We start from the raw sequence: 9,525 nt of genomic DNA on the forward strand, positions 1-9,525 counted from the left end.
GAGTCACTTAACTTCTGCCTGCTTCAGTTTATTCATCTATAAAACAGGGATAATAACCAAGGCTGTTAGAATCAAGTGAAATATTTATAAAACATTTTGCAAAACTTAAAGTGCTATATAAGTGCTAGTCACTATTATTATTATTAGTTTCAACCAAGCCTCAGAAAGGTTAAATGAGTCGCCCAGGGTGACACAAGCAGTGCCAAAGACAGAACTTGAACTCAGATCTCCCTGCCACCAAGTCCAGCACACCTCCCCTTCTGCTCTCATAATTGGGGCGGGGCTCAATAATCACGTGGGGCACGTTCGCACTCCAACCCTAGCGGCCCCGGCACCTTCTCCCAGGCCACGCCCTCCTCTCCAGGGAGCCACGAGACCAGAGGGGATGTGGCTCCAAGACTTCATTTCCCAGGAAGCCTTGGGGCCCGGGGGTGGGGTGTGAGAGAGCCCTCCTAGCCCCGCCCCTTGACTTGCGTGGCCACGCCGCGTGATGACGTTGCAGGCGGGGGTCGCCGCTCCGTAAAGAAGGTTCAGGAGATGACGGGGATTCCAGGATGGCCCAGGAGGGGCGGCAGGAGCGGGGAGCGCGGCTGAGGAGGGAAGAGAAACCTGGAGACGACGGAGAGACCTCCAGTCTTGGAGGGACCGGAGGAGGTGGCAGGGCGCCACGTTGGAAGCATGCGCACAACCACTTTTTTAGAAGCCCACGTGACGAAACCCGGCCGTCCCTCGCTATCACGTGACGGGGAGGGAGAAAGCAGAAGCAGAAAAATAGGCCGGAAGCCAAGAAATGGGACCATAGACGTAGCATGGGGACAGAGACCAAAGGTGGAGGAACGGACACAGAGGCAAAAACCTAGGAGACAGAAATAAAGGAAGACACAGAAATGAAGGCCAAAGATACAGACACGCGAAGAGTTTAAAAAAAAAAAGATTAAATCAGAGACCAAGAAACTGGAATAGGTAGAAGTGACGACAGATGGGAGATGGAGAGACGCCCTCTCATCACGGCTTTACATAGGGCTGAAAATGTCCTGAGAGCTTAATAAATGATTCTTCATTCTTTCAGCCATGAGCACTCAAAAAATCATATACCACTAGACTGGAAGAGAGCAGAGAAAGAGAAAAAGGACCCATGTGTGCAAAAGTAGAGCAGCTTTCTTTGTGAATAGCAAAGCACTGGAGGTGAAGGCGTGCCCATCCATTGGGGGGTGAATGAAGAAATGATGGGGCCTGTAGTACATGTAATGGGACAGTTGTGCAATGAGATATGATGGAAGAGTTGGGTTCAAGGAAACCTTGAAAGACTTGTAGGAATTGATGCAGAGTGGAATTACACAATACCAACATCACTGTAAAGTCTTTGAAAGACTTAAGAGCTTTGACCGACGCAATGGCCAGCGCTGATTCCATAGGACTGATGGTGAAGCCTGCTGCTTGCCTCCTGATAGACGGGGGATGGATTCAAAGTGCAGAATGAGACGTATATTTTTCATCATGACTGTTGCAATAATCTGTTTTGCTAGACTGCATTTGGCACAGGTGTTTGGTTTTCTTTCCCCATGGGAGGTAGAGAAATGCTTGTTAATTGAAAAAAATGAAAAAGATTGGGGGGAAAATATTCATACACAGTCATTGGCCCTTATAGGCTTAGGGACTCATCTTTACATACTTAAGCAAAAAAATTACCAGTTACATAAACTGCATCTTCTAGCACTTGTAACCTTCTTATTGCCTTTCTCTTTGTGTCACTCTGAGGTTTTTATTTTTCATCTTTCCATACTTACTCCGACCCTGAATGCCATGAGAGGATAAGAATTTTTCTTTTCCTCCAGGGTTTATGACCCTGTTTCCAGCACCCATGCAATTAACCCCAAACTATGTTTAGGGAAATGATTATTGCTGGGAAGGGATAAAGAGAGAGAGAAGAAAGCATGAGAGTATTTGGGGAGATTGGAATTCCAAAGCACATTCCCAGGAATGATGGTTGAAGTTCTGCTAAGTGTATGGGTTGTGAGGGAGAGATTTGTGATAGATGACAATACCACCTGGGACAAGGATTTGGGGAATGTTTTCCCATCAGTAAATCCCAGGCCACTGCCACTTCATCAACCAACAATCCCAATTCCTTCTTCTCTTCCCTGAGCTCATCTCCTTCCAGGAAATATCCCCTGATGCTCTGGTGTGAATAGAATAACGAAAGAAGCCTTGTTAGGAGAACTAATTCTTATTCTTGAGCAGGGACAAACTATAACTCAGGACTTGTCAGATAGTGACTAGTAAATCATTGTTTGCAATGACAGATGGCATATTTATTTTTCTCCTTCATTCTAATGTCTAGCAGCAACTGGTTCCCATGTTCTATTATGTTCTTATGTGTCTATCCTGATAGATAGCTGTATGACAATAGCTAATAGTTTCAGTGTTATGTTTCATATTCTATTAATGTAGGATCATAGAGTAGTTGGATTCTATAGTCCCTCATGAGGGGAATTGAATGGTTACTTGTATATGGCATACTCCTCCAAATTCCCCATCTGGTGATAGTAGGAGCACCCCAAGCACATACCCCTCTCTCTTTTTTATATCCCCAGTGCTTAGAAAGGTGCCTGGCTTATTAGAAGGTGCTTATTGACTAACTGGCGGAGCTGTGGCGTAGAAGGAAAGGTGAGTGAAGGAGCCCCTGATCATCTGAAAACGGTTCTGGTGTCAGCCCATAAAGGACAGTGGGTCATCTCCAGGTGAAGAGGCTGACTTGCTTTGACTTTGGGGAATGCAAACAAGTTGGAAATAAGGGTATTGTGGGCCAATAAAGGGCCTGGGGTGAATGGAAAGGAAGGTCCCAAACATTTCCAGAGGAATAAAGAATGACTCCTAGAGATCTGTCCCTTTGGTTCCATTCTCCAACCTCTTCCCAGCCCACCCCCACTTTTTCCCCTTCCTTTTGTGTCTTGTCACCCCCCATTAGAATGCTAATTCCTTGAGGGCCAGAGCTGGCATTTTCTTTGTTTATATTTGTATTCCCAGCCCTTAGCCCAGTGTCTGACACATCATAATGGCTTAATAAAATGCTTGTTAGCTTCCTTAATCGTGGAATTTCTAAGGATATTACAGTGCCAAGGAAAGATTTTTTTTAGGTCTGTGTCATCAGAAAAGCAAAGAGTGTGCTTAGGAAATGCTTCAGGGCCTGTGCAAAGGAGACGACTAACCTGGAGGGAGGGGAAATACCTTTATTTTAGCTCATTGAAGAACCTGAACCCACTTATTAGCAGGACGGCCATTGTAGAGGCATATGTATAGTGGTCAATTTTTCCCCTTCTGTATTTCCCCAATGGATCAGTGGCCATTTACTCCAATAACTTTATATGGGGCAAGACAGCAATGCCACCTTTCATTGTCTGTCAGCCATTGGATCAGAAATTACCTTAATTCCTGGAAGGTCAAAACTTTTTCAGGGATGTGCTGGTAAACTGGGGCATATGGGTGCATTGAGGTACTTTTTATGCTTCATGGTATGTGTCTAGTTAGCCCATTTCACAAACACAGGGTGCTTTAATGTGAAAATGCCTGCTTATACTGAGCAAAACCTATTTTCCCGGGCCTCAAAACTCAGGAAATAGCTTGGGAAAACAGAGGATAAAGGTGGAGGGGTTGATCATTTTTGCAGAACAGGGAAATGAAGGCTCTCTAGGCTTTTGTTCTCATTGCAACTGCTTCTTCCTCTTTTGAGTAAAACACATGTTGAGGACTCTTTCCCTCTCTCCATTATTATTCACCTTCCATTTGTGGGGAAATCCTTCTCAGGATGAGAAATAACTACATATTAACATGAGACCTACTGCTAAATTTCCAGTCCTACTTGGAAGAAGCCATGGTTCTCTGTGACTACGTAGATAGAAGAGACATCTTTCCCTCAGGTGTTACTTATACTAATTACCAACACCAAATAGAAAGGTGAGACATCAATGTGAATTAGTTAATATTGATCTATACAGCTGACTCACCCAAGTACCTTCCTTATGATTACAAGCACAGATTTATTGAGAAGAGAGCAAGTTCTAAACCCCTGTGTCCTCATCTCCTCTGAGATGTTTATTTCCATTGAAAACTCTTGCCTAGCAGAAGGAGGGCCAAAAAAACAAGCTTGCCTGCAAGACAGAAGAATTTTACAAGATTATCTTTTTGCTTGCTTTTCAAAAGTAAAATGGGGACATCTTTATTAGGTAGAAAATATGTGTATAAATATATTCATATATCTGTGGGTTTATATATATTTACATACTATGAATGTATGTATAAATATTTTTATATAATAAAATGTATATATTTATAAATTTTATTTAAAAATATTATAAACATTTACAAAAGTTAAAAGTATCTTTATTCATTTCTACTGAAATAGGCCATACCTTCCTTGCTCAAGAGTTTTCCTTTCTCTTTTTTTTTTTTCTAGGCAATTGGGGTTAAGTGACTTGCCCAGGGTCACACAGCTAGTAAGTGTCAAGTGTTTGGTCTGAGACTGGATTTGAACTCAGGTCCTCCTGACTTCCGGGCTGGTGCTCTATCCACTGCACCACCTAGCTGCCCCAAGAGTTTTTCTTTCTCAAAGGTCTATGGAGTCTGAATGCAGATCGAAGCATACTATTTGCTCTCTCTTTTTTTGTTGTTTTTGTTTTGTTTCTTTTTTCTTGTGGTTTCTCCCCTTGGTTCTAATTCTTCTTTACAACATGACTAACATGAAAATTTGTTTAATATGAATGTATATGTAGAGCCCATATCAGATTGCGTGCCATCTTGGGGAGGGGGGGAGGGGAGGGGGGGAGAAATCTTAGAACTCAAAATCTTATGGAAGTGAATGTTGAAAATTAAAAATAAATAAATAATTTTTAAAAGATTTTTTCACCCTGCTTTCTGACTAACGTGAAACTGCTAAAGTAGATAGAGGAAACTTGCAAAAGTTATTAAATGAACAAACTTCTGTATTTTTTAAATGAGGAATTTGATTAGTAGAATTAGGAACCAATTGCATTGGATGACTTTAATCCCTTGCTTTTGTTCACTCTTCCAAAAATCCCTTTATTCTCACTGCCTTTGAATTCTCAAGTCAAAGGTGGACTTCTGGTCCTCTTGACTTCTCAGTGGAGACTGCCAAGATGCTGCCGGCAGTCAGTAAGGGAGGGTCTAAGAGGCTGTTTTGCTGTTCTAATCCAATGTGCTGGGCATCTCCAGCTGGATAGGACTTGAGAACTCTGCAGGCTGGTTAAAGAATCCTCACTCAAGGAAGCACAAAGAAACAGCAGCCTTTTCTTAGCTTCATTTATCACCTATTTCCAGGTCATCTGTTACTTCAGTAACCTTTAATAAACTCTGCTAGCATACATTTTGTGCATGAGTAGTCTTCTGTCTCTCTAGTGTGGACACTGGCTTACCACAAAAACATCTATTTAGAAAGCCTTAGCTCCTTGAACCTCAATTTTCTAATCTGTAAGATGGAAATTTTAGGAGTCCTTTCTTAGTAGTCTGTTGCTGCTATATAATGGGGGAAAACAGACAAAAGAACCTGATTACCTCACTGCCTCCAAGAAGTCCCTGAACCCCCAGAATAATACCGTGGGGAATAACTAACCAGTTACCTTTGATTCCATAAACAAGATATTGGCCCATTGGGACCTTCTATTCACCTAGTGATTGTCTCCTCATACCTGATTTTATCACCGACATTGATATATAAAGTAATCAACAAATATCCACCCTACTTTCTTCACCAGTTAGGACAGCTTCTGATACTACCTCCCTCCCGGGTTGTGAGAAACAAATGATATAATGTACATAAAGCACCTGTGGAGCCTTCAATCTCCCCCCAGTGGCAGTTGCTATTACTGTTAGCCAGTCATTGTAGCTACTTTCATCTCAGGTAGAGGGAAGAACACAGGTCAACTGTCGGCAGGTTTGATGATGGAGACAGAAGTCCACAGGGTACATGGAGGTGACCCGGATCACACCATCAGAAGAAGAGTTGGTGTTTATACGGACATTCTAGAGCAAGAATGCTGAACCTGTTGTCCACATTGATAGATTTCAAGGGGTCCACAAACTTTTTAAAAAATTTTTTTGATAAATGTTTCAACATAATCACTTTTGTTTGTAATCTTATTCATTTTATTTTATGCTTATCAAAACATGACTCCAGGGGCAGTTAGGTGGTGCAGAGGATAGAGCACCGGCCCTAGATTCAGGAAGACCTGAATTCAAATGCGGCCTCAGACACATAACACTCACTAGCTGTGTGACCCTGGGCAAGTCACTTAACTCCATTGCCTAGCCAAAAAAACAAAACAAAACATGACTCCAAGAAGGGGTCCCTACTCTTCACCAAACTGCCAAAGAGGTCTAAGACACAAAAAGGTTAAGAACCCCCATTATCTAGGTTGGGTAAAGGAAGGCCTTTAATTCTATCAAGTGAGCTAACTAAACTGATAGATGATCCTTATACCTGGAAGAATAATGGGACTTTTTCACTCCAAACATGCAATAAAAGGATGTATATTTCTTCTTAAGATCCTCTGGAAATACGTAGCGTTTAGGCCACCCCACTGATATTTGTGGAATTCAGAAGACAAATTGAGTCCCCTATAATTGGTAGAATGGTATTTGATGGTAACCATGGGAGACACGGGAGGGTATGTGAAGAGGTAATAGCTGGTAACAGAGCTCCCGCTAACCCTGTACCTCATGCAGAATGCATTTCTTTTAGTGTGCTGTGTATTTATCATCTTATCACAGAATGCCCAACTCAGACCCTCAGAAACGTGAATATTCAACTGTGCAAAATAGTGTATGTTATTCTTAAGTATAAAAGGGAGGATGATTTTTTTTTTTTTTTGGTGAGGCAGTTGGGGTTGACTTGCCTAGGGTCACACAGTAAGTGCCAGGTATCTGGTCTGAGACCGGATTTGAACTCAGATCCTCCTGACTTCAGGGCCGGTGCTCTATCCACTGCACCACCTAGCTGCCCCAAGGGAGAGTGATTTTTTAAAAAATAAATACTTAAACTCAAATTTATGGTCCTACAAAATAGCCTTTAAACTAGTGGGTCTTTATTGATCTGCCTCCTTGGGCCCATGGCAACTGATTTCCCCCAAACCAATAGAATCAATATACTGAATCATCAGTTCTATTGAATAATGAATCACAATGAATCCCATTTTCCAAGAGTTTTTCCTAGCTCCTCTATAAATGTGATCTTGGCCTGGATAAAAAGACAACAAGAATTTCTTCAAAGTCAATGGTCCAAAGTGCTAAGTATGGTTAAGTATTTTACATAACTAACTGTTTCCATTTTTAGTTAGGATATACTTAATGTCTCCAGTTCATCATACAAGACAAGCATGAAAGCTCCATCCATGCCTCCAAGAACATTCAGACACCCTTGAAGAAAGCTTTGCCATGTTCATCTTTAGCAGTCCTCCCAGCAGTCAATGACCCCAGTGTACATGATATCAGCTCCTTTGCACCCAGACTGCATCATTCTCCACCTTACTATATCATAGGCATAGGAAACCACACCTGCTACAGCAATCACTGTTTATGCAGTCACCCAGCTTATTGTATCATAAGTGCTCTTGGGCTCTGGAAGCCTACTTTCTGATGTGCTTCTCTGCAGATAATTACATGCTGCACTGAGACTTTGAAACCTGGGTATAAGCCACGAATTCCAGCGGGCTTGGTGGGTTTCACAAGGCAGTCTCTCGAACCTTTGAATTCTCTCTTAGTGCCAGATTTCCCAACTTCAGATTCTCCCAAAACCCAGGGGATAGACCAAGCAGAGAGAGGAGCCTCCAGCTGCACCCCCAGAGGCAACATCACCAGCAGAATACCTTTCAAATGGTATGTTTGTCCACTCCTCCCAAAACTTCTACTTATGCTTAAAGGCAAAGTTAAGGGGCTGATTGGGGAAATATCTGATGACATTTGCTAAGCTACCCCACCAGAAGGAAAGCAGCCCTGTATTTTGGGATTATGTCTTTGTATTGCTTATCAGTGACAATTTGTTTATTCATGTGCTGCACCCATATTCACAGTGTGACTGTCTTGATGCGAGCCACTGCTGGTCCTGGAGAGAACAGTGGAGATGTCCTTGTCGAAGGAGATGGCCCATTCCATCATGGTTATAGAGGGGCAGTTGGCATTGGAGACAAAGAGTCAGTGTGAGATGGCTGAAAGCCAGGGAACATGCCGCTGCCTGCACCCCACCCTCGCTACAGCTCAGACTAACCGAATTTATATTTCAACCTAAAACTGTTTGGACTACAGTGAAGACTGCCCTGGGGCTCAGGGGTGACAAGGGGTAACCCTAAAAGCAGCTTGTAACTCTCCATATTTCTTTGTTCCTTTCCTATTCAGCCCCTGAGCTCTGGGGTAAGACTCTGAGGGTTACTGCTCTTCCCCAAACCCCAAAAGAACCCTATCTGTGTATCAGCATTACCTGATCAACTGCACCACATTGGGTCATACAAGTTTCAGTCATCAAATTGTAAGTTTCTTGAGGTCAAGGACTGTCTTTTGCCTGTTTTTCTCTCCCCAGCACTTAACACGCTTAACAGCGCTTAACACATGTAGTAGGTGCTTAATAAACGTTTATTGGTTAATTGAAACAGAGCCAACAGCAGTGGGCAGCATAGAGTTGAAATGGCTAATGATGGAGTTGAGGTTGGAGAGGGAAGAAGGTGAAATCCCAGTAGCAGTAATGGCCTGAGAATTACCGAGGTCTCAGTGAGGCCAGAGAACAAATGTAGGTGCATGGTAGAAGGATCGTTGGTATGGTCAGATAGGGGAATGTCCAAATTTCTAAATAAAAATGTAGAAAATTTGTGGGTGACACCAAGATCACCTGAGTGACATTCTGGTGCATGGCTGCACTGGAGTGAAGGAATAGGTCACAGGACCAAAGGATGCTGAGGCTGAGAGTTTAGAGAAGCATCCGCATGAATATTACAATCCCCTAGTTTAAGGAGAGGAGGAGTTGGGGAGGAGAGGAAGATGGCGGCCCAGGTGGTGAACTCCTTGAGAAAGGAGGAAGGATGACCCAGAGGTCAATATACAACAATTACCATAAAGCAAGGGACCTGCAAGGACCATGAATGGTCCTGGACTGTAGATTATATGGAGGCCTGCCAAGCACCCTCTGCAGGGAGGGAGTGTCATGTAGTCCAGAGATTTAGATACCTCCTTGTAATCACAGAGCTGCCATTTCTGTGTGGCGTAATCCGGGGGGCAAAGTTGTTTTATGCCAAAGTGGCCCACAGCGTCGTGAGGAAAGCAAACCTATATAAATGTGAGTAATGACTATGATTCAGTTTGGGCTCAAAGCAGAATGAGACCCAGTCCTTGCCCTTAGGAAGCCTTTGGTTATGTGGGAAAGACGAGCTGGGCTCTGGGAATGCCTGGTTTGATGGAATTCGTTGTTCCTTGGGGAGCATCAGTCTGATGGAGAAGACACAGCCCCTGCCTCCAAGGGATGTACAT

General features: G+C 43.1%; 1 pseudogene; it reads right to left on the reverse strand.

Moving 5' to 3' along the window:
• Positions 1–530: 530 nt before the first annotated feature.
• LOC114026281 lies at positions 531–8,166 on the reverse strand (annotated as a pseudogene).
• Between the last annotated feature and the right edge of the window lie 1,359 nt (positions 8,167–9,525).

Source organism: Vombatus ursinus, unplaced genomic scaffold (genome assembly GCF_900497805.2).
Source record: "Vombatus ursinus unplaced genomic scaffold, bare-nosed wombat genome assembly UNPS02014837.1, whole genome shotgun sequence".
Lineage (NCBI taxonomy): Eukaryota > Metazoa > Chordata > Mammalia > Diprotodontia > Vombatidae > Vombatus > Vombatus ursinus.